Source organism: Bidens hawaiensis, unplaced genomic scaffold, assembly GCF_021521415.1.
Source record: "Bidens hawaiensis isolate Kalapana, Puna unplaced genomic scaffold, B.hawaiensis_p1.1 tig00018883_1, whole genome shotgun sequence".
Classification (NCBI taxonomy): domain Eukaryota; kingdom Viridiplantae; phylum Streptophyta; class Magnoliopsida; order Asterales; family Asteraceae; genus Bidens; species Bidens hawaiensis.
Genome location: NW_027492869.1, coordinates 405246 through 431520, shown reverse-complemented (window position 1 = coordinate 431520; position 26275 = coordinate 405246).

Below are 26275 nucleotides of genomic sequence, written 5' to 3'. Positions count from 1 at the left end.
GAAGTGGGGCATGGATATTGTGGGTAAGCTACCTAAAGCACCAGGAGGAAGAGTGTTTATGCTTGCCATGACTGATTACTTCTCGAAGTGGATAGAAGCTGAAGCTTTTGTATAAGTCCGCAAAAAAGAGGTGATATCTTTCATTAAAAGAAACATTATTTCTAGATTTGGTGTTCCTTCAGAAATTGTTTGTGACAATGGCTGCCAGTTTATCGGGAAAAGAACCACTAACTTTTGTGACAGCTGGGGCATCAAGATGATTACCTCTACACCGGTTCATCCTCAAGCTAATGGCCAGGCAAAATCAAGTAGCAAGATCATCATCAACAATTTGAAGAAAAAGTTGGCATCCAAGAAGGGTAAATGGGCTGAAGATCTACCTTACGTTCTTTAGGCTGATAGGACAACACCCAAGAATGCAACAGGTCAAACACCTTTCTCATTGGTGTTTGGCTGAGAAGCTATAATCCCTATGGAGATGGTGGTTCCTACTGGCAGAACAAGCATTCGTGATCCCCAAGCCAACAATGAAATACTTCTCCAAGATCTAGATATTGTTGATGAGCTCAGAGACCAAGCTAAGATCAGAATGGCAGCATATCAGCAAAGGGTAGCTGGGGCATACAACAAGAATATCAAGATTCGAAGATTTCAAGAAGGAGATCTAGTTTGGAGGAAAGCCTTCCAAAATACAACTAACCCAGCAGATGGAAAGCTAGCACCTAAGTGAGGCCTCTACTTGATCGAGTCAGAGGCTGGAAAGGGGGCATATCACCGGCTGACTATGGAAGGCAACAGGTTACCAAGAGAATGGAATGCTATCCATCTCAAGAAGTACTTTTCTAATTAGGATCAAGTATCCTTAGAGGATCAAATATCCTTAAAGGATCAAGGATCCTAAAATGGGTAATATTTGTCTAAGCACCTATTCATTTCAGATTCTTATTATTAATTTAAGGATAATATATTCTTAACCATTGTCTTTTCTGAGTTTTAAGTAACACTGCAGATTTCAATAAGAGGGTCAATGACTAAGAGGTTGGCCACCTCTCCTTGACACTCATGGTACATTGCTATTTCCTTGGCCTTGCTCGCAATTAAGGTACGACCTTCGATGGTCATATCCTCTATGGTTTAAAGGTTTTCACATTTCTTATAAATTAGAGTTTCTACACTCTCGCCTAGAGCGCACGTTATCCAACGTGTAATTCGGGGCAGCCGGACCAGTGCACGCTTAGTGGCTAACAATTTTGTTGCTTTCGGTTATACGGAGGATCCTACGATTTATGGTAGACGTACCATATCACCAGTTTATAACATTTTCATGTTATCTCAAGACAAAGGTTTCTAACATTTTCATGTTAGCTAAGGTTTTGGCGTTTTCACGTCACCTACATTTGGGCTAAATCCCGGTTTGGGCGAGTCCCCAGTTTAATATCAGTTTTTTCGGGCTTGTCCCCAGTTTATTTGGGCTAGTCCCTAGTTTGTTTGGGCTTGTCCCTAGTTTATTTGGGCTAGTCCCCAGTTTTTTTGGGCTTGTCCCCAGTTTATTTGGGCTTGTCCCCAGTTTGTTGGGTTAATCCTAGTTAATATCATAAGTTATTTGCATCAGGTATTCCAAATTTAATTGTGATGATCATAGAAGGGTCAACACTTATGGATTCAAGATCCTTAATTTATTTTTACAAGGATCGCAGAAGGATCAATACTTATGGTAATTTAGGTCTAATTAGATCTTATGGTATGATTTAATCTTATCAATTTACATTTAATTGGCTAAAATCTTTATAAACTCTTTTTTGTAAGGATTCAAGATCCTTAGTTTATTTCTTACAAGGATATTCTATCCTTAAAGCTTTTTACTTAAGAATATTTCTTAAAACATTTAACAAAACTAAGACTATATCAGACTTACTTTGGGAATAATAAACAATATGCATATAGACAAAAGTTTTAAGTTGTTATTAATAATAAGTCACATGGACTTACCCAAAATTCTTAACCCGGATTTCACCATTCAAAAGATGTACCATCCACCTGGGTAAAGCAGGTGTTGCTAATTGTTTATTGAAATGCAGGAAAATAAAAACAGGGGAATCAAAAGTTTCATCCCCACAAACGGAGGATCCCTCTACCTTTGCTACCCCTGGAAATTGTCTTAAGGATCATAGATCCTTCATCCTAATTACTATTGTCTATTATAAGCCATAATCAAATATCCGTAAACACAAACAATCAAATAAAAAAATGGCCCGGGCCTTGTCTTTTCTATCCTTCATTGCCCGTTTCAGCAGCTTCCCCATCAACTGCTGCTCCCTTTCCTTCATCCATCTCACCCGCATCCTTCACACCACTCATACCAGCTCCACTTCCATCAGCTACCTCAGCATCTTCTTTGTCATCTCCTCCATCAATTGCAACCAGAGCCTGCCTCCAATGCTCCACATCCCAATTCGACTTATCAAAGGCAGGATCACCAGCTTCTACAGCCATCTTGATCCTAGCCTGTAGCATTGACCTGGCCACCCACATTTTTGCCTCCTCGGTTGCTTGCTTCACTTCCTCTTGATGCTGGGATTCTATTGTAGATAGCAGATCCTCCAAGCATTTCTTATCCTTGGTGAGCTTGGCTAGATCTTTGTCCTTCACTACTGCTACGCTTCCCATTCCAGTAAGGCTCTCCCTCAGTTGGCCCACGATCTTTTCATGATAGTCTCTGGAAGAGTTTACGGCCTGTTCAAGACAATTACACAAGGTTGGAAGGATTCTTGATTCATAAACAAGGGATATCAGGATCAAGGATACTTACAGCAATGTGCATATCAAAAGGACTTTCAGGCTCTGAGGTTCTGTTTCTCTTTGATGCTCCTGATTTGGCTCGAGTAGTGGCGGTTCTTGGCTTAGAGCCAGTAGTCGCGTTTAGGGCTTCCTTCTTGACAACCTGTGGGGTTATGAGGCTATCAGTGTCCTCCAATGAGAACTTGCTGATGGACTTGTTAGACTTCTAAGCGCCTACAAAGCACAAGAAATAGATAAGTCTTCTATCTAATTTACTTTATTTTACAACTTTACATCTTACTTGACATATTGCTGGTGGATTCTGAAGAGATTTCACAAAAAGCCTCTATGAATTTGGCCTAGAAAGTGCGAACTTCAGGATCCAGGGCAAGAAATTTTCTTGCTTTCTCTCTTGTTCCAGGTAGGTTAGCCAAGGAAGCAAAGTTATCCACTTCAAGAAGAAAGAACAGAGTAAAATAGTTAAAAGAAGAATTGATTATCCTAAGCAGCTTCTTCAAGGATCCAGGATCCTACGCTTTTTAACCCATTTTAACGATAAATCAGCCCCACCAGGAATGGAGCTTCGATTAACAAAAACGAATTGATTCCTCCAAAGGGAACCATTCTGGGTTACTTTGGAAATCGGAGTAGGCTGTCGGGGTTTGGATTTTAAAACAAATCGGTTTGACCTGTGAGTGGTTAAGGTGTAAAGATGTGACAGCTCCTGGTCACTGAACTCGATATCCTCTTCCTCTATGATTCTCTCGATGGTGCGCAAGACTCTCCAGATCATCGGCATGGCTTGAATGTAAAACATTGCCGTTGCATCGAAGAAGCTTTGGGTAAAAGACGGGAAAGGGTACGAGTAACCAATGGAAAAGGGACAAGCTAGGAAGCAGACCCAAGTTTTTGAATAAGCGTTGCATCGGACTAAAGGGTCAAATGGTCGGAAAACAGTCTCCGACGGAAATAGTGGAATTAAATCATCAATTTCAGGATCCATAAATTTACAGATCTCAAAGGATGGGTTAGTGAGAAGGTTTTGGGATTACATTTATGATAACTCCGAATGATCGGAAGAAGTGGAACCGGTAGACATATTTTGAGAGTAAATATTATTCAAAGAAAATGAAAAGAGAAGAAAAGAGGATACCTGTTTGGTTGCGGAGATGTGTGGGTTATAAAGGGTGTAACAATCATATATATAGGCAGTCGAAAATAATAAGGGTTAGAGATAATAATTGCATTTGTCTCAAGTCTAATCGTATTATCTTTTGCAAGGGATTCAAAATTCAAAATGATAGCTGTTACCCATAAACACCCGCCATTTTGGGGGTAATTGTTAGGGCATAGATTTTATACTGAGGATACTCTATCCTTGTGTAACTTCTGGATAATTTATCCTTGAGATATATTTCAGGTTACTTAGGATCAAGGATCCTCGGTATTATTTGTTTACTAATGATTGTGTTTGAATGATGTTGTGATTAATTTAATAGGTATAACAGCAACATGTCCAAGTATACGCTATATCTCTCTGCTGCACTCCTTCTACAAGTGGTCAAAAGGAGTGGACGAAGCTAATGGAAGAGTGGCGGATTTATATGACTTCTAGTTGGTTGTTATTTTTGATTTATAACGAGATTATTGATCAGCTAGGGCACGGATACATCACCAACGCACTAAAGCAATATCAAGAAATCTCTCTAGCTGTACACACACACTTAGCAATCTTGTATTACTAATCATAATCTCCAATCTTGTATTCTTATTTTCTTGATTAATATAGTGGTGATAGACAATTGTCATCACCTGGGGTTTTTATGCCGGCGATCTGACCAAGATCAAGGGCTTTTACTCGTAAAAAATCCTTGTGTTTGTGTTTGCAACTATTTCATAATCGTTATTATCAATCTAGCACTAAACCTCACATTAAAAATTTGGTTATATTATCCTTGATTGATTGTTAATCAAAACACTGGTTAGTCTTGTTCTGCTGCTCCATGTACACCTTTACCTGTGAAAACATAGCAGAAACATCATTGTTAGAGTTTTCCACAGATGTGGCAGCGGTGGTCTTTGAGCTCTGGAAGACCGGAAGTTGTGTCTTGTTTCCAGCAGTAGTAGCCCTTGGTGCTCCTGTTAGCGGAGGAGGCATCGGTGGTAAAGTTCTTGGTGGGTGAGAAATTAATGAAGGAATGGTGGATGAGGCAGAAGATTGTTGAGAGGCCATTGATGGTGGTATTGATTGAAAATGTTGAATACTAATAGGGTATATTCTGGATTATAGCACCAATTGCCCCACGGTGGGTGCCAAATTGTTTTGGTCAAAAATCAACTAAGGATATTGTAACCAAATTTGTAAGGTGAGTTTTAGTGCTTAATTGATAATGATGAACACGTAAATGAAATATGAATGAACACAATGAATTGTTGCAAGGAAAAGGCCTTAATCTTGGTCGGATCGCCGGCATAAAAACCCCGGGTGATGACAAATCATCTATCACCAATTTATTAATCAAAAAAGGGTTACAAGGTTGGAGATTATGATCAGTAATACAATGAATTCTATGCGTATGTGTGTGTGTGTGTACTGCTAATGAGAGTTCTTGATATTGCTCAAGTGCGTAAGTGATAAGTGGTTGACCTAGCTGATCAATAATCTCGTTATAAATGAAAAATAACAACTAACTATAATTCCTATTAATCCGCCACTCTCCCATTAGCTCTCTGTCCACGCCTCTTGACCACGTGCTAAATGAGTCCAACATCGAGATATTAGGTAGACTCGGTCATATAGCAGTTATATCAATCAATCCCAACACCATTCAAACACAATCATTAGTAAACAAATAATACCGAGGATCCTTGATCATTCGCAACCTGTAACATATCTCAATGATAAATGATCCACAGATTACATAAGGATAGAGTATCGTCAGCATAAATATATGCCCTAACAGGGATTATGAGAGTTTTTGGGTTTTATAAGGTTTTCGGGATTTTGGTAAACCAAAACCATATTAGAAAAAACTGAAATCTATATTAAAATCCTTAACCCATAAACTATTTTTAACCCATAAAATTATTATATCCTATAAATTATTTTTAAATCCCATAAACTAATTTATGATAATGATGAAATTCGAATTTTTATGGATTATCTTGTTTTCTAATTTAAATGATTTAATTATGGTTATCCAAGATTTCGAAATCTTTTATTGATAAAACTATATCATGTTTCAAAATTTTTAATATATAAAAATCAATCAAAATTGGAAACAACATATTTTATTCCTATGATTCATTCAAAATAAGGACGGTTCTTCGAATTTTATGATGAACATAAATAACATATTCGAATAATCTTTATTCAGTTTTCTTTGAAATCAAAATCTTAAACATATTTTTAACAGATTTCGAATATATTAGAGTTTTAAATAGAATTTTTGCAATTATAACCAGTTTTTTTAACAAAATATGAAAAATCACACATATTTAACCCTAGGTGACGAAAGATATCTTCTTTTTGGTAATGCTTCAAGGAGGGAGAAGACGAGTTATAAGAAATTACGCTGACTAATTCCCCGAATGTGAAAGGTTCAATAGGCGAAACGACGCCGTACCACATAAAATTTCCTGTAAAAGCTTCCTTTTTCAGTTTACACAACCCCAGGATATATTTATCACTGTTTTTATTTTATTTTAACTTTATATGTTAAAATTATCGGGTATTACACGACATAATTTTTCCATGTCCCGGTCGAATAACAACATTCTGGAACATCCTGTTCGGACTGCAAATATAATAAATTTGTTATTTTATATTTATAATATTACATTTGTGTCTTAGTTTTTGCAATACGAGTTGTAACTTGCGCTTTAATTGTTTGTACACCGCTTACATCATATTGTATATTTGTTTTGTTGACACCTGTCCTAGCTGATTTCCATCACCGTCTCTCTTCCTCTCTGTACTCCAGCTTGACTTCCTTCCCACCATCTCTCTCCTTGACGGTGGTAGAATCCTGGTTGTCATGACGTCGATTTGTACCTCTTTCTTTCTTCCACTAGGTGGCGGTGGTGTGGTGGTTGCGATGGTGTTCCGGCCAGATTTCACCGCCCTTACCTCTCTCCTCCTTTCTCAATGTTGGCCGAAACCCTAGAAGCGGTGACGGTAAGAGATCTACATGAGAGAAATGGAGACACGGCGGCAGTCTTGCTCAGGTAACTGGTCCTTTGGCTCCTTAAAAAAATTGCAATTCTTAATATACAAAATGGTTAAAATTGTTGCATGTTGAATGAATTCAGGTTAATATACAGGGTGTGGATGTTGTCTGCTTCGTAGTTGGCATGGTGGTGGCAGAGTGCATGTCGGATTGATAGGCCGTTGCTCTTAGTCACTGTCACCGGCTTTCTCTTTTACTTTTTGGTGTGAACCCTAAAGCGGTTGAATAGAACGGTGGGCGAATTATGGTTGTCGGGTTCCATTTAGGAACCCTAGGCGGCCTTGACATGGTGGTGACAGAGTGTCGGTTGACCGAAAGGCAAACCGTAGATAAACTGTTGTCTGTCATTGTCGGGTCCAATTCGTAACAGTTGTATGTTATGGTTGCTGATTATTGATAGTCTATAGTTGAGCGGACGGTGATTGTGAGTCTGTTTCGCAGGCGGATTTACGGCCTGCGTTGGGTCAGTTTGTAAGGGCTATGATGTTCAATTATCGGAGCTTATGTCTTCTAATGGTTTTCACTAAATATCATTATAAAAATTGGTCACTGTACTGTGTGACATGATTTTTGGTGTTTGAAATGCATGTGAATTGTTTTTGATTAACTTTTTTTGTTTGAGCAGTGGAGCCATGGTTGAGGATCTTTAAGGAAGGATTAGAAAGCTGGTAAATGTTTCTGGTCCATCTAAAAGTTTTGAGTTAAAAATGCTTCTCAAGGCAAGTCATGTGAAGACTTGAGCCAAAGCCAGCATTATCTATGGTACAAGAATTTGATGTCTCTTAAGTACAAGAGATGTGGTTGGCATTGTAAAGATTCCATTTTTCTTTATTCAAGTAATAAATTGAATATGTTACGTATATATATATTGAAATTAGGTTGGCAATATGAAGATTTGTTGTGGCTTTTGAGACTTTATTTTTGACAGGATTTGGAGAAGCATCACCAGAAGCCAAAGCAACAACAAAGCTTCACAGTTTCTTTGCATATGTTGTGAAGATTAGTTTCGTGATGTTTACCCATAAATATGTACTATATACTTTCTATGTGTTGGTGGCTGCCTACTAATGTATCGTTTCCGGAAATATGTTGTACACCTCATCTAAGACGTGATTTAAGCCGCACAACTTTAGCTGCTGCTCTTAATCGTCATCTAAACCCCGCCGCGAACTCTTAATCGTCATCTAAACCCCGCCGCATCGCGACGGGTCAACCCACTAGTTTCATTATAACTATGCGTAGTAGAGCGGATAATCTATACACTTATGTTTTCATGTCAATTTTCCACTATCACAAAGAAAATATATAAAAAAATAATGAAAACTGCAGCTGAGGTTCTTTAATGTTTTTGTTTGTGCGTTTTTCACGTTATCCATTTATCCATAGTTGACGTTCTTAATTTTTGATTCATTGATAATTTTTTATATTCATAGAATTTTATGTGTTCTTAATTTTTGATTCATTGATAATTTTTTATATTCATAGAATTTTATGTGTTCAGATTTAAGCTTCAACATAAACTTTGATGTGTTTGGTATTAAAATTAAAGTTTATATGAACATAACAACTAAATTATTTGTTGTTGGTTGAATCCGGTTTTTTAATTTTTTTAACAAAAGTTTTGAGATTATGCATCATAAGATAATCTTTTCTTATTTTTGTATTTTATTAAGGAAAGCTTTCCAATCATACGCAAAAACCAAATTTTTAAATTTTTTTTTATTATTAATGTTTATATGTTTAATATTTTCACATGTATTCAAATTTCAAATTTTAATCTAAATATTTTTTAATTTGTTTCTTTTTTTTAAATTTTAAAATTGAAAAAAAAGAGTAATTACTATACTCATCGTTTGAATTCTGATAAACCCTACTCTTGTTTATTAATCAACATCGTCGGTTCATCATGTCATGACAAACCATAACTCAATCGATGTTTCTAAATCGTCGATAGTAGGTTTAATCTCCAATCGCTAGTGTTGTTCAATGGAAGTATTGTTTAATTGAAGTGAAGAAAAAATTTCTCTCTCCACATGTATTTTCCATCTGTTGAGGAAATAACATTTGTTTATATCATAGAATGGTTTTATTTTGAATACTTTGATAGGGTTGTTATTTATTGGGAAGACGGTTCTTGAAATATTTTAATCGGACATCGAAAACTCGTTTGATTTGGTATTTTTGAGATCAGACTGAATTCAAAAGGTTTTTAATACCGGGAAAATTGAGAATTATGTTACATATCAAACTTGTTTTGTTCTCAAATTAATTGTGTTGGTTTTGATTAGCAAATTTGTTATTTGATTCAACCATATTTTGTAATAAGAGGGTGCATTGAGTTGAATTTGTCATTTGATTTTCCTTTCCTTTTCTATAAGGCATATTTTGTAATAAGATGGTGCATTGAGTTGAATTTGTCATTTGATTTTCCTTTCCTTTTCTATAAGGTCTGAATGTCAGATCTTATAAATACCTGCAACACAATATATCAATATTAAATTCCACATTAGAATTTAACGTTTTAAAGGTTTAGGAAACTAAATATACACATTGGACAACCTTGACCTATTTGACCTCTAAGAAATAGGATCATTATCACACAAACAAATATATACCGATGCACCTTGTATCCTATTAGTAGTTAAAAGTAAATTAGACTTTCAACAAAAATTAAAAAATATATGTATCAAACTGTAAGGCCCCGTTACCGGTGTCTCACATTTAGACGTTGAATTTACTCATAAACACAGTTCTAAATATCAAAGTTAATTAAAACATTCGCGGAACATTAAAACATTCATATAACATTACATAAAAATCCATAACTCTGTCGTATTAAAACATATTGTCTTTCAAATCAAATATGAATACTAAAACGTCCTAAAGTCTTCAGACGCCAGACTCTTATTCTTCTGCCATATGCCCTGCTCAAGCCAGCTGCCTCATTCTACTCACATGCGTGCATACTAAAACTCAGCTGCGCTGAGTGAGTTCTAATTAATCAGGTAATATACAATACTTTCACCTACTTATACATACGCATCCGAAGATACATATTATATACTTAACATGCTTATCTTTCTTTCGTAAATAGATAAATATATACATTCTTTATTTACATACTTTACATCTATCAATACTTTACATACTTATACGTTTTAAAGAGCATTACGCCCTGTTTCCTAGAGTATTATTAGGGCTCGGTCCCTTTTTCTGCCTTGAGTATTATTAGGGCTCAGTCCCTTTCTGCCTTGAGTATTATTAGGGTTCAGTCCATTTCTTCTGTACCTGGCTATCTCTTACGTTCATTCATAACATACGTACATATCGTTCATACATTGTACACAACATTTTATCCATAATCATAACTTGCCAATACGTGCAATATCCGAAGATCGTTCACGCACCGACAAGCAATCATTCACATCTTTCACATAATACATATATGGCATACACTTATCTCTTAGGATAAGGGTATTAACAAATCACATCGAGTATGCACGCATCCCCGAAAACATAACAAGGAATGGGGCTAGAACTCACTTGAATGCGGTTACGTTCACCGTAAATAGTTATTCCTTTCTTGAGCTGTGCACGGCTAACTGTATAATGATTACATGTATTAATTAACTATTACTACTCATATCGTATTTCTATCTTTATATAACCCACAACGAATGGGGGACAGCGGGGTTCTTGGGGCGGCAGCCCCTAGTGGGGTCCAAGGGGCAGAGCCCCTGGCTGGGGTTAAGCTTAACACATTTTCCATTAGGATTTTAAATTATTTTCTAATTCGCTAACTTAAAAGTTCGAGGGCTTCTTTGCAATTAAATCATTCTTTTATAAGTCCAGGGACTGTTCTGTCATTTATCAAACTTCTAGTTCGTTACTTGTTTCTTAACGAATTAAGTTCATAACGAATTAGTTCTTGTAACGAGTTGGACCTTATGACGAGCTGGTCCTTTGACGAATCAGTCCATATAACGAATCAGTCCATGTAACGAATTGGACCTTCTAATTCGTTTTCTCCTGTTAACGAATAGTCATAACGAATTGGGAGTTAGTTCGTTATCTTATCCTTAACGAATTTGAACGCGAACCAAGTCTAGTTCGTTAGGCTTCCTTTAACGAATCATCAGACGAATTACCCCTAGTTCGTTAACTCTCCGTTAACGAATTAGGGTTAGGTCAGAGAATGTCGTAAACATTCTCTGACATAGTATCCTCGTACCAGCTGCCTTTCTGGCGCCGTCGTCGCAGGAAAAGCGCGATTTTGTCGGAAAAACGTGTTTCAGCACCGTTTTCATCGTTTTTCGTCCCGTTTGATCCTGATCTGAGCTAGGGTGATCCCTAGGCTCATCTTTTTCTCGGTTAATACCCAATTCCACCCGGATTTCGTGACTTTAACGGTTTAAAGGTTTCGGCTCGTCGTTTCGTGACTAAATCTAACGGGTTTGAGCTCATACAATATCATACTACCATTACCTTGGGTCGGGATCGGTTTCCTTGGTGATTCCGGCTAGAGAGAGAAGGAAACTAGAGAGAGATCTTAAGTGTGTGTTTTGGTGGTGTATAGAATATGTGTAAATGAATGAAAAATGGGTAATTAAGGTTTATATAATTATGGATCATAGGCTTAAGCCCATGGTCTTTCCTTCTTTCATTTGCAACCCAAGTCCATAACCTATATCCATATCATAGTTGTCAATAGCGAATAGCGGTAAATAACGACGGGTCACCTATATGCTACATAGCGAATAACGGTAAATAGCGACCGCTATTTCATATTTAGCGATAAAGGAGTAGAAAACTTTTAAGCAAATAATTTGGGTTTATATTCACAAAATAAGCTTTTACGGTGGAACTTGTGAAAAGTGCAGCTGTTTGGTCGATAAACAAGCCTTAAAAATACGTTTCTACAAATTTTTATATTAAAAAATAAAGCAAAAAAAAAACCCTAAATATCGCTATAATCACGCAAAATGACCGCTATTTAGTATATAGCGGCCTATAGCCGCATCGCTACGTAGCGCGCTATAGCGCCCGCTATCATTGCTATTGATAACTATGATCCATATAATCCAACACTATCCCAACTCATAATAACTCCTATTTTCATTTTATAAATCGAAACTAGAAAACGGGATGTTACACAAACCAAATATCATGTTCAAATTGACGTATCATTTTCTCAATCCTATATACACCATCATATCACTGAAATCAAATATAATAAAGTACACAGTCGTGTGGTTATTAGTGAAATTGCATATCTAAATAGATCCAAGATTAATCAAGACAAAAAGTTTTAACGAAAGCCAAATTTGTTTTAACATATTGTAGTGATTTTGAAGTTGCACCTTTGATGCGTAGAACATATATAAATTTGAGTCCACCTGATGTGACAAAAAATGCAGCCTAAACATAAAAATTGATGACGTTATTGAATTACGAATTGATGATGTTATTAAATTGCACAACTATAGCTTGTACAAACGGTATGCGGAAGTGGAGTAACATATAAAGAGAACTAAAACATAATTAGTTTAAATTTGGGTTTAAATAGGTTGGGTCAACCTGCAATACATAGGATACCCTAAGTTGAAAGCCTTGTATAAACACTTGTTGTTGTATTCTAATCAAAGTGCAATAGCTGACTCAACTCTCAATCAACAGAGGACTACTAAGGTACCAAAATAGCCATATATCTATATACACTTACACTTGACACCATTAAAATGTATTATAAGTTTATAACAACTTCAAATAATAAAAACACAAAAAAAATTGGCTCCTACAACAAGTTTTATTAGTGTTAATTATTCTCATATTCTAGGTAAATCCAAGTAATAACAAAAGATTATGATGAAAATTTTGACCCGTTTACTTATCTATGGGTTGATTGGGTTGTGTGCTATCTTAAACAGGTCAAAGTAAACAACTTAGCTAAAAGGAGACTGGGCAAACGAATTGACCTGGATGAACAACTTTGTAATCATACATGATGCATTAATTGCTTAAAAAAGATTCATTTTTAACATTAAGTGTTTGCAGGTTACCAGACTAACCTGTCCAGACCCGTTTCAACTGGACTTGTTTCCAGCAAAAGTAGCTCACGTTATGCATAAAAAGATGCTTTCATGTTTAAGATTACAATGAATAATAGCAGCATCCTTCGTCAGAGCTAATCCATATAAAATCTAGTAGAAAATATATAAATCATTGAAGGAAGCACAAATAACAACGGTTGATAAAAGATACTAAATTAATAACATATTTAAAAGCTAACCTGCTTAGAGAATGGCTGCACAAAGCTCAATGATTATCCACGGAATCAATTTAGCCGTAAAGGCTCACACCTGATGTCCGTTCTGTTTTGACGGTTTTTAGGACAAACTGTAAACCAAACGTTTAAGAACGGTTTTTGATATTCGAAAACTGAAACCAAACCGTCGAAGATTTAGTATTGGGCATGTGCAAAAAAATACAGAATATATAAAATGAAAAAAAAAATTCTGTATTGCACAAAATAAGCTACCAAAATAAAAAAATAATAATAAAATAAAAAATATATCAAAATATATCAGAAATTTGAGTTATTTCTACTAATTTCATTACTGGCATCTTCAATTTCCACTTCAAATGACCTCTATAATAATCTACTTATGTAAATTAAATGCCTTATTTGATTTGTCACCGTTTCTCTATAACTAACACTTTTGTCAAACTGACAATTGAAAACTAAAAATATTAAAAATAAGAATAAAAGAACCAACGAACTGTGAGGATGCTTCAAGTACATAACTTGTCAAAAATCAGTCCACAAAACAAAGTATAAGAAAACAGTTCTTTAATTTAGAATGCTTAGAGCAAATTTGAAACTAACATGTTGCATATGAACAAACTGGTAAAAAAACAAGTTATCCAAGTTATGTATATTAAGTGCTTATGTCAAAATATTATTCTGACTAATTTTGTGTTAGTTAACAAAAAATGCTTCAACATAAATTATTAATACACATAGCATAAATTATATAGAGAAAAAAGACCTAAGGTAAAAAAAAATCATAAACGCTTTATAAATCCTATAACCCAAAATCAGATTCTTCATAATGTAATGAACAACAAAACATGAAAAACATGTACATATAGTCGAGTACAAAGTCAGAAATTGATTCAACAATAAACTCAGACTCGTGCAACGAAAAAACAAATTGATTTAGGGTTGTCCCATCTGATGGTTGTTGCATTAGTCAATGAGTTGTTGAAAACCTCAGTAATCGAATGAATAGCAAAACATGAAAAACATGTTAATATAGTGAGTATAAACTCAGAAATCGATTCAACAATCAGATTATTGTAAAACATGTGATTAAGAAACAAACGGATGTATGGAAATTGAACAATTCAAGTTAATATAAAACATACATGCTGAATTCAAACGCTGAAACCCGTTGTGATGATAAAGACTGAACAGAAAGTGCCCGTTCTTCTGAGGAATCATCTAATAGTTGAACAAAAAGATCGATTAAGGGTGTAACCAGGTCGATTAGGGTTTCTGAAGGAGGTGTTTAGGGTTTACAAATGACGGACAATTAAATACTGACGGAGTTAGGAAATTGATTTCTGAGGAGTTATGACCCGTGTAAGGGTTAAACGGGTTAAAAACGGGTTAAATTAATGAGAGCTCACCATTTAGAAATCAAGCAATCTGGTGGGTTGAGAGGGAGTGGGAAGCGACGTGAGAGCGACACCTAGGATTTTATAGTAGACAATTATATAAATAGTTATATATATATATACTAGTTTTTATCCCCCATATTAGGGGGGCTGTTTTATATTATTTGTTTTGATATTTATTTATTTTTTGAATTTATATTTTTTTATTATATGAAAGTTAATAATATACTTATGGTTTGATGATAAATTGTTTCACAAATAAATGAAATGTTATAACCCGGTTTAAAAGCTATATGGTTTTGAAGAGACTCAAGACCCGTTTATTTCTTTTACTATAAAATTGGTTTTTAATTATAAATGATATTTATAAAAGTTAATAATATACATATGGTTTGATGAGACCCAAGACCCGTTTATTTTTTTTACTATAAAATTGGTTTGTATTTAAATAATATATATATATCTTTTTTAAAATAAATAAGATCTTAATTTTTAGTATATCCTATTTTATAGGATTTTTACATCAATAATTTGATCAGAATATTTTTTAATTTAATGATATGTTATAACCCATTTAAGGAATATAAGGGTTTGGTAAGACCCATACCCATGAATTCGGGTCAAATGCATGAGAAGCCTCCAATTAAAAATCAAGCAAATCTGGTGACTCAAAAAAAAGGGAGCGACCACATCGCGACACGTAGGATTTTTTTGTTTTCGTTTATATATATTATAGATATATAGGGAGAGTTATTGTGTGTGTGTGTGTGTATATATATAAATATAGGGTTTAGATCAAATACAAATGAAATTAACGTGCCAAACGTGAGAATCAAGTAGAGTAATTATCATAGAGTAATTATGTAATTACTCTATGATGTAGTTACATAATTACTCTACTTGTTTCTCACGTTTAGCACGTTAATTTCATTTGTACGTTAACCTTCCCCTATATATAGTTAGTTAGTTAGTTAGTTATCCTGAAAAGAAATAGTTTCCTAAGAAGACTATGAATTAATCATAGTCATTGTAATCAATGGTTGAGATTTAAAATTACTAAAAACCGACATAGTTTTCAAGAATTATTCTTTCACCATTATAACCGATATAGTTTTCTAGAATTATTCTTTCATCATAGGTTGTAAAGCCACATGCCAAAAATCTATTTCGAGGGAGCGGTGAGCGACAACCATATACAGGAGTTTATTTAGGTTTTTGTTTCTAATCGTTTTGCTATTCTATATTATGTATTCATTTGTTTTATTTTAAACGTAGTTCTTATTATTTAATACGTATATATTAGTTTTTTACGTTCAATATATTTTTTTAACGTCTGGGCTCTTTCAATTGTGATGTGTAGGTTTAACGAAATGACACAATAATGTAGCGGGGAGAAAGCCTTCACCCTTGAAGGATTTTAGGCAAAAAGACCTCGGGAGGGAAAAACTCTCGCATTGCCTCAATTAGCTATGATCGCTGCTATGAGTACAAGTAAGTGTTCACGGTATATGTAATTCGTGTCTTATGTGATCAACCTTCTTCTATTTATAGTAGAGGTAGCAATAACAAGTAATAACAAGCACATCCTAAGACCATTACATGTTACATATCCTCATCATTTATAACCATGACCTCCAATGTCTAACATTTTATGGTTGACAGAGTCTTCTGCTTCAAATAGGAATTAATTACTAGCAGTTGCCCGCAAGACCAACTCAAAGGTGAGAGGATAATGCAAATAAATAACATTACTCACTGAGGATACTGCAAGGCCCCGGTCCCGATGCCCTACTTTGGTGTTGGATTTACTTATAAAAACAGTTTTAAACATCAGAGTGAATTAAAACTTTCACGGAATAAATAAAACTCCTATCATTCATTACAAACATTCGATACTTGTCTTAAAAACAAAACATAAATAGTTTATTTAAAACATCATGACAAAACTTCTCTGGATATCAGTCCCTTCAATCCTGCCATGTGTCATTCTCTCAAGCCAACTGCTTCAATCTATTCACATGCGTGCATACTAAAAGTCATCTACGTTGAATGAGTTCCAGTGAATACATGTAACACACAATACATTCACATACTTACATACATACGCATCCGAAGATACATATACATACATTTCGTCCTCTAACCTTCGCAGATATTATTAGGGTCTGTTCCCTACATTCGCAGATATTATTAGGGTATGTTCCCTTCATTCGCAGATATTATTAGGGTATGTTCCCTATATTCGCAGATATTATTAGGGTCTATTCCCTACCTTCGCTCTACCATACTTTCATACTAACACTCATACAATTTCGTACATACTCTGTTTTATCATTAATTCATACACAGTTACATATTCTAACTCTTACCTCCATTGGCGATACGTGCAATATCCGAAGATCGTTCACGTACTGACAAGCTTTCATCCATATTCACCTTACAATATCTATCACATATATCATCCATGCATACACTTACCACTCAAGGTACGTGTATTAACTAATTACATTGAGTATGCATACAGCCCCGAAAACATAACAAGGAAATCGGGCTAGAAACTCACCTGAACTCGGTTACGTTCACCGTTAATGCTTATTCCTTTCTTTAGCTGTGTGCGACTAACTGTATAACAATTACACGTATCAATCAACTATCACTACCCATATCCTATTTCTAGTTTAATTATAAACCTTAATGAACGGGGTTCCGGGGGCAGCGCCCCTGACAGCGGGGTTCTAGGGCGGCAACCCCTAGTAGGGTCCAAGGGGCAGAGCCCCTGGCTGGGGTCGATTTTATTGCTAACTCATTAATCCTTTAAGGTATCTTTCATCAATTAATAAAGTCCAAGGGATATTATGTAATTAATTATTCTTTTCTAAGTCCAGGGACTAATCTATCATTCTTTCAAACTTAATTCGTTATCTATCCCCTTAACGAATGAGGTTCATTCGTTACTTCTTAACTTATAAAGAATTGGCCCTCATAACAAATTGGTCTTTATAACGAACAAGCCTTTAACAAATGATCATAACGATCTGCTGCTAATTCGTTATTTCTCCTTAACGAATGTGCATAACGAATTACTGCTAATGCATTATTCTTCCTTAACGAATGGACATAACGAATTGATGTTAATTTGTTATTCTTCTTTAACGAATGGACATAATGAATTGATGTTAATTCTTTATTTCTCCGTTAACGAATTAGAGTTAGGTCAGAGACTATTCATTCTGTGACATGTTTAACCTCACGCCGTTTTCCGGCTCCGTCATCGCCGGGAAAACCGGGATCTCACCGGAAAAGCGGGGATCTTGTCGGAAAAGCAAGATCTCACTTGTTTTCCACTGTTTTTCACCGTTTTTCATCCCGTTCGATCCAGATCTGAGCTAGGGTGACCCCTAAGCTCATCTTTTGATCGGTTTATACCCGATTCCGTAAGTCCCGAAACCGGATCTATGCAATATGATATCAACTAACCAATGTTATTGCGGAATTTAACGTAGGGTGGTTCAAGACAATCGATATCAATATGTAATGAACACAAGATCTTGCTTCAAAACACACATTACATTAACATCGGGTGCTTAAGCACTAGGTTACACAAAATCGTTCACTAAACCAACAATGTGAACGACTAACCTACAAACCCTATACACATTATCTATATATATGATAGCCAAAAACCAAGCCCAACAGAGCCCAAGCCCACCGAGATCACAATGTGATATCGGTTTACATGTCCAAACACTTAAACTTGATATAAAATAATATAAGACAAGTACAAACCACCAAAATAGACCCAACAATCTCCCCCTTTATTTGTAGCTTCATCCTTTAATCGTGTTCCATGATATCGATATCCGCATCCTTTAAACCGCCTGCCCAAAAGCCTGTTCTGATAACCAAGGCCGCCATTCTAGTATATTCTTTAGCAGCTTCTTCAAACAGTGGATCCGCAATGATTTGAAATGTGTTGAGGGTCTTGATGTCTCGTTCTCCAAATTTTAACAAATCCCTCGGATCAATGAACTGATACTGGCCTTTACCGTTTTGAAGACGAATGACAACGGTTGCTGTTTCTTTGTCGAACATCCAAAATCTCATATTATCCAGGGTTCCATCTGGAATTGCTTTGGGAACAGGAATAAAGTAGCCTTATTTGTTGTTGGCCACATAACGTTTACCATAGTCTTTCCCGTCCTTGGATCTCTAACCCCATTTGCCTTCTTTAAGAATGACTCAGCAGTCGTCATGTTCGGAAAACCCCTATCCACCTGATTTCTCAAAAAGTTCCAGAGGTCTGCACCTCTCTTATCATGAGTTGGATTGTGGAATACATTGATAAGGTTGCTGAGATCTACCTTTGTCCAGGATCTGAAACCCTTCATTTTCTTGTAGTACTCGGTATTCCTAGACCTTCGTTTAACCCACCACATATTCTTCTCAGCATCAAAACCCCAGGACATAACCCCAGAACGGTCACCATACCTGTCAAAAAAACCCTTTTCAAATGTAACAATGAACTTATCTGAATGATCGGAAGATTCAACATTCTGGTTAGAGTTCTTCATAACAAGAATCTTCTTCTGAAGTCAGTCCGACTGTTCATCAGATCGGGGAGGTGCAGAGAAATACTATTGCAGTGACTCAGATTCATCAATGTTTTGAGTTGGACGACCATTAGAATTGCGACCTTGATCAACAGTGGGTGTCTTTGAAGTTGCGTCTTCGCTGCTCTTGAATTCATCCCCAAACTTACGAATGAGTTTCAGTTGAAGATCCAAATACATAGCAGTAGACCACCCATGCTTGACTGAAGCTCTTTAATTTTAGAATCCTTTTTTGAGTTGCTAGCTTCAAGTTCCTGTATCCACACATCTTTCACAACTGAGTCTTGTTCGAGTTCAAAGACTCGACGTTGTAAAGCCTGCATGTCCACGGGTTTAGCTTCAAGTACAACTCATTTTCCTTTTCACTGCATAAATTGATCTTGCATGGCAAGAATATGAGCGATCTTTTCTGAGGCACTGGAGCTTGACTGACCAGTCGGGTTGGAGGATCCCGATGGCTTGTCAAAAACGGGAGTATCAACTTCAAATTCAAATTCCCGAGCAATATCGTCAAAAATCGTTTCTTGAGTTTGAATCTCAGAAGTGGATGGACTTATGTCAACGTGAGTCTCAGTAGTGTCCAACTCACGTTTTTGTTGTCTTGGTATTGTTGTGGTTTTAGTAATCAGAACGCCTGGTCATGGATCTTTCTTTCTCCTTTTTCGTGGAACAAGATTAGCGTCTGATTCTTCCGGAATGTCTTCATCTTGAGTTTCAGCAACTATATGAGGAGGTTTCAAAGCAGTTGACTGAACTAATTTCTTGAGCTTCTCAAAATCCTTTAATTGCTCAGCAGACGGAGCAGTTTCTGTTTCACGGTCTTTTGTTTCATCGTCATTTAAAATGACTTCAAACGCAGCAGCACGCCCCTGAACCGGCGCCACATGCTCTTCAACAATCTAAGCACTGACTGACACAGTCTCAGTTTCAACAAACTTGCCGATGTTAACCAACTCGTGAAGGCTTTGATAAACCACCTTTGACCCCTTCCTGGACTGCTTCATCAATCCAAAAGTATTGGGTCCCATTGACTTCATATCCAGCGTCTCGACAGACTTAACAAGATCAGGATAATGTGAATCGAAGATCATCTGTAAAAACCGAGGATACATAAGAAACATCTCTTTCTTCTTTCCCTTCAAATTGCTCATCATCTCATCGAACACGAACTTGGAGTAATTGTAGTTCCAATTCATGATCAGAGCAACAACAGCCGACATCTGAATGTAGCTAATCTTATCAGATCCCCTTTTTCTTCCCGACTTTCCAAGAATTAGAATTTAAAAATATAAATCAAAATTGTTTCTTCTTTCAAATTTCAAAATTTTTATACTTATTTTGACTCAAAGATAAATCTTTATTCATATTTTTGGTTATTATCTATTCGTGGAATAAGCGATGATCCGATGGTTCTTACTCAGGGAATCTTTGGGCCTAACTTAAAATTTTTATTGAATCATCATGGTTCTAGTATGAATCTGTACACGAAAGTGAAGAACAAGTGTATCAAAAACCTACAGTAAGGATGAAATAGCTTCTTGATAGTAGAAGGATAAGATCCCTTAATCCTAACTAGAATCTCTGTGACAACGTCAGTCGAATAATCCGTTGGATAGTCTGTTTGATATCCAAATAAAAGAACCTCGCGTATAATGACCTCAGAGATAACCACCAACTTCTTTTGAACTTTGGAGTATATAGTAACGAATCCACCTACTCCTTGCTGATTTATTGAGGCATTTTTCCAGAATTCCATGATCATCTTCTTGCATATGACAGGAGTCTCTCGTAAGGCGTGAGAAATCCAGCAAGTGTTGAGACCGACGATCATGGACTTGAACTCCTTGTGTGACAAAGGTGGATCAAACAGGTGTCCAGCTATATTATGAGTGTCAACGAACTTTAGTGGTGCCTGATCAGCCATTACTGCAACAAACGAGTCAAGTTAGCAAATATTTATATAACTTGAACAACAATCATAAGCTTAAAGACATAAATTTCAATTTTCAAACATTTAGGACCAATTGTGACAGAAACAAGTTATAAGGACCATAATGAAACATAGTAATGAGTTTATAATAGATTTCGGTCCAACAAGTTGTTTTCTGTCCACACAGGTGGATTTCGGTTAAGGAAGGGAGTTTTCGGTCAAAGATATGAGTTCTCTTTCCAGTCCCACCGAGAACCCGAGTTCTCGGTCAATAATGAGAGATCTCGGTCAACAAAAGTCAACCGAGAACTCTTGGTTTGACCAAAGGTTTTCGGTCAAGCCAACAGAAGGAAAAACCCTTTGAATTCTGCCTAGAAACTCGTGTCATCTTCACCAAAAGACCAATAACACCATGGATGTAACCTGCAAAAACTCCTAGGGTCCCAATAATGACATTAACCAGAACAGATGTCCAACATAATAAGATTTCTTTGTATGAATCGTCCAACAAGGACCGAACAATCATATAAGTCATAATCAAAATTGCACACTATCAAATACGTCACCTGTCGATCTCTTACCTGTTATTGAACACAAAGAATGATCAGACTTGATTAGGATACCAAGATATTAGGGTTTTCGGCCAGAGAGATAAAAGAGTGAAGGTGAATTGGAAATAATGTCAATAATGGAGGCTCAACATCTTTTATATTCCAAAACCGATGTGCCGAGAACCCAGATGAGCCTAGCCAAATGAGCCCAGGTCAAAAGATTAAGCCCAAAACCAAGTTATTATACAAAAATAGACAAACTCAAGGCCCAACAAGTTTTAACCAAATCAAAAGTAGCCCATTTATAATATTTGTAAACAAATTTAAGTAAAATAAAATGAGAAAAAATAATTAAAATTTAAAACAGAAGAAATGCAGTTTACAAAACATAACATGAAATACTCGTCTTCTTGTAATTTAACAAAAACTTTTGGGATCAAATTTCAGTTTTTGATAAAAATGCCGCCTTTATGAAAAGATCCGAACATGAAATCATATTGATTAAGGTACTTTCACAAGGATTCATGGTCAGTGTTATTATGACATAAAGAGACAGGTTTATAGCAGGTATAAAACTTAGCATGAGTTTCATTGCGTCAGTGATATGGATTAGGTGCAATTAGGCATAAATCTCAGATGGACATCACTCATGGACCTGTGATGTCTCCTATCTCTTCTCAAAGCCTATTTGGCTTTCCCCAGATCACCCCAATTTGACTCCACCCCCTGGTGCTTGATCAAATTTTTTTTATAAAAATAAGAAAACTTTTAAGCTTTAAGGTTGAACGTTGGACTTAAATGCCTTTCATTCAGAGTGTTTAGGACTTATTTGAATGTCCCACCCTTATAGTTATAGTTTGACCCTTTAAGCTTGTCACACCCCAACCTACGGCGGAAATGTCGGGGCGCGAACTGATTGTCACAGCTCACAAGGTTACTATCATACAACATTTTAAGTTTCAATATCTATTTAATAATTTCAAATAAAACAATTACAGTTAAGTACATCAAGTATAACGAAATTACAACAATGATTAATTAAGTTTGTATCCTAAAAAGCATCTCTACGTGATCTTCATCTTGCTAAACAACCAAGCTGATAATCTGCAAATGCGTATAAAATATATGTTTATCAACAACACATTTTGAGTGAGTAAAACACCAGTTTAAGACACAACAGTAATAGTATATATAATATATAAAGAAAGATGCAAACTGTTCCTGTGAGATAAACAGTTAAACCATAGCACATACACAAACAATCAAACATAAAGAAAGGGCTAAACCGTTGCCATGCGAATGGGCATTGGTTACCAAAAACAAGGTGTCGGTGAAACCATTGTCAATGCGTCGGGCGCCAGCCACTACGACGGTCGTATGATCATACTAGACTGAGAATATGTTGGACCTCTCCGAATGCAATTCAAGTAAGCAAGTAAGCAAATAGCAGGTTAGGCATAAACTGATATACACACAAGGATTAAACAGTTGCGGTTTTGAATACTAAATAATAGATAAAAATTGTTTGATAAATGGTACGCAAGTGTCCCCAAAACATTTGAAAACAAGTAAAACAGGGGAGAGATTACTCACCTGATCGGATGAACAAAAAACAAGGGATGATGTGAGAGAGATGAACCCTTCGGGATATACCGTCAAGGATTCCTAGTTAAATAATATAATAAGAATTAATTATAAATTATATAACCTAGTTTAATGAATTAAGATTTCGATGTGATTTGAGTTATGTTTGGGATTAACATGTTTATTAATTGATCGATTAATCTCTATGGTCCGTGTTATTAATAGCCTTATTAATTATAAATTGCCCAATAATTACCCATGATATAAAATATAATTAAATACTTAAATAATTTAATTAATACAAGATATGCTTGAAATAACAAAACCTAAATAGATAATGATAAATATACAAATTAAATAAAATAATTTAATTACATATAATTTGAGATATACTTATAATAATAATAATGATATCTAAATAAATAAATGAATAAAATAGTTATAATAATGTGTAGAAAGATATAAATATTTTGTATTAAATCTTTTAAGGAAAATCTGTTTAATACGTTTAGTATATGTATAATATATATATATATATATATATATATATATATATATATATATATATATCTAATTAATATAAGCAATTTATAAAGGCGTTCAATGCCGAGAAAACACAAATATTGATGTCGGGTTATAATAGAGTAACGTTAATTTAGCATTATTAGGAATATACTTATAATACATATATATATATATATATATATATATGTATATGTAAACGAAAGTTTTGACAAGATTTGACAAGAAACACAAACTCCAAAATGTCGGTTTTAATAAAATAAAATTTATTTAATAATTAATATCAATTATAAGCAATTGATTAAACACATAAACTTTAAAACAAATAACAAATAATAAAAATAATAAAAATCCAAAGCTGGGCTGGCCAAGGCTCGAACCTGCGCCCTTGGCCGGCTAAGTATGTAAACACACGCACACAAACCAGTTGGACTAGCAAGACAACTGGACAACATGCAGAAATAATAATTCAAATACATGAGCATATTTATCCCCAAATCCAAAATAAGAACCCTAGAAATCTAAATCGACCAGATCGCTTATTGTTAGTTTAATTATTGTTAGGGGTAATGGTTTATGATTAAACGTGATTTAGAAACGCAGACTAATTACCTTAATCGATGATCTAGAGCTGGTTACACTAATACAAGCGAAGCCGGCCAAACACAATCATGAACACGATACCTGAAGGCTGTTAGAGTATAATTAACTTTAGGGTTATAGATCGCGATGGTATGAGGGTCGTTCAGGAAAGATTAATTGGAATATATTGATCAGAATAGTTGTCATCCCAAATTTGATTATGGACGTCTTGAATAAAATGGCAATTACGAATAATAATGATGGTTGTTACTGAATTGGTTACGTCGGTGAGATTATTATGGCAAGATTATCAACGTGATTGATTCGATTACCAAGTTTATAGCGAGAATTGTGGTCCAAGTTGTTAAACGGGTCACGGATTATCAATTGGATTCGGGTACGGGTATATGGGGTCTTGGGTTAACGGGTCATAGTTGAGAATAATAATAATATTTTCAATGTAGTCCCTATGGATTGAGGGTGGATACATAAAGAGATAATAGTTTAGTTTAGGATAAGTTTTGCCATATCTTGAAAGTTATTATTAATTAATTAAACAAGAATATAATAATAATTAATTTACTCAAATAATGCGATAAAATTTCCCGAATATCAAAATGGGTCGAGTAATCTAAAATGGAAAAACCGAGTTGTTACAAAGCTTTTGAAAAACAAACAATTTAACAACTCAAGTTGTCACACCCCAACCTACGGCGGAAATGTCGGGGCGTGAGCTGATTGTCACAGCTCACAAGGTTACAATTATGCAATTATAAAGTGACAATATGTAATTAATTTATTTATTATCAAACAACATTTAAATACAACCAAAAATAAAGAAAATTACAAATACAAAACCAACTATTATTGCATATATTAATTATCCTAAAGTTATCTCTACGTGAGCTTCAGTTCGATAAGCAGTCCAAATCTATAACCTGCAAATGCGTACAAAAATATATATATATTTGTCAACAACACATGTTGAGTGAGTAGATAACCAGTTTTGACATAAACAAAAATGATAATATATATGATGATATAAATGAATGAATAAAAATAGGCAAAACTGTTATCTGTGAGTATAAACAATGAAATCGTTAAGAAAGTAATGAGTGTCGGTGAAACCATTGCCAATGCGATCGGGCTCCTGCCACTACGACGGTCGTATGATCATACTATGTGGATGAGGATGAGGATGAGGATGAGATATCAACCAACCATAAAAACAGTAAACACGTAAGCATATAACAAATACCAAGTAGTCATTCAATTGATACACAACACAAAGATCACAGTTTGCATTTGAGAAATAATAGTGTAAGTAATTTGATAGCTGGTACGTAAGTGTCCCCAAAACATTTGAAAACAAGTAAAAATAGGGGAGTGATTACTCACCTGAAAATAAGCGCTTGATATGGAATGTAACGCGGGTTAAGCGAGTGAACTAGATGAGTTCGGTTTGACAAGTGACCCTAAATTATATAAATGAACTAGGTTCAGTATGAGTTTCGTATGAAATAATAGTAATAATAAGTAAACGTCGAGGGCACCTAGAATACTACTACATCTTAAATTATATTTCGGTATTCATAGTGATCATTTGTGTGTTAAGAATATATTTGTGTACATATATATTCACTTGACTATACAATAAAAAAACATCCTTCTTTTCCAACGTTATATGCATACTTTTGTACATATGACAATATGTTAAGTAATATATTTACCAACCATCGAAATCCGTGCATTTTAGGACTTGGTGGGTTTTAAGAATATATAGGTAATGTTTATATTATAATTTCTTCA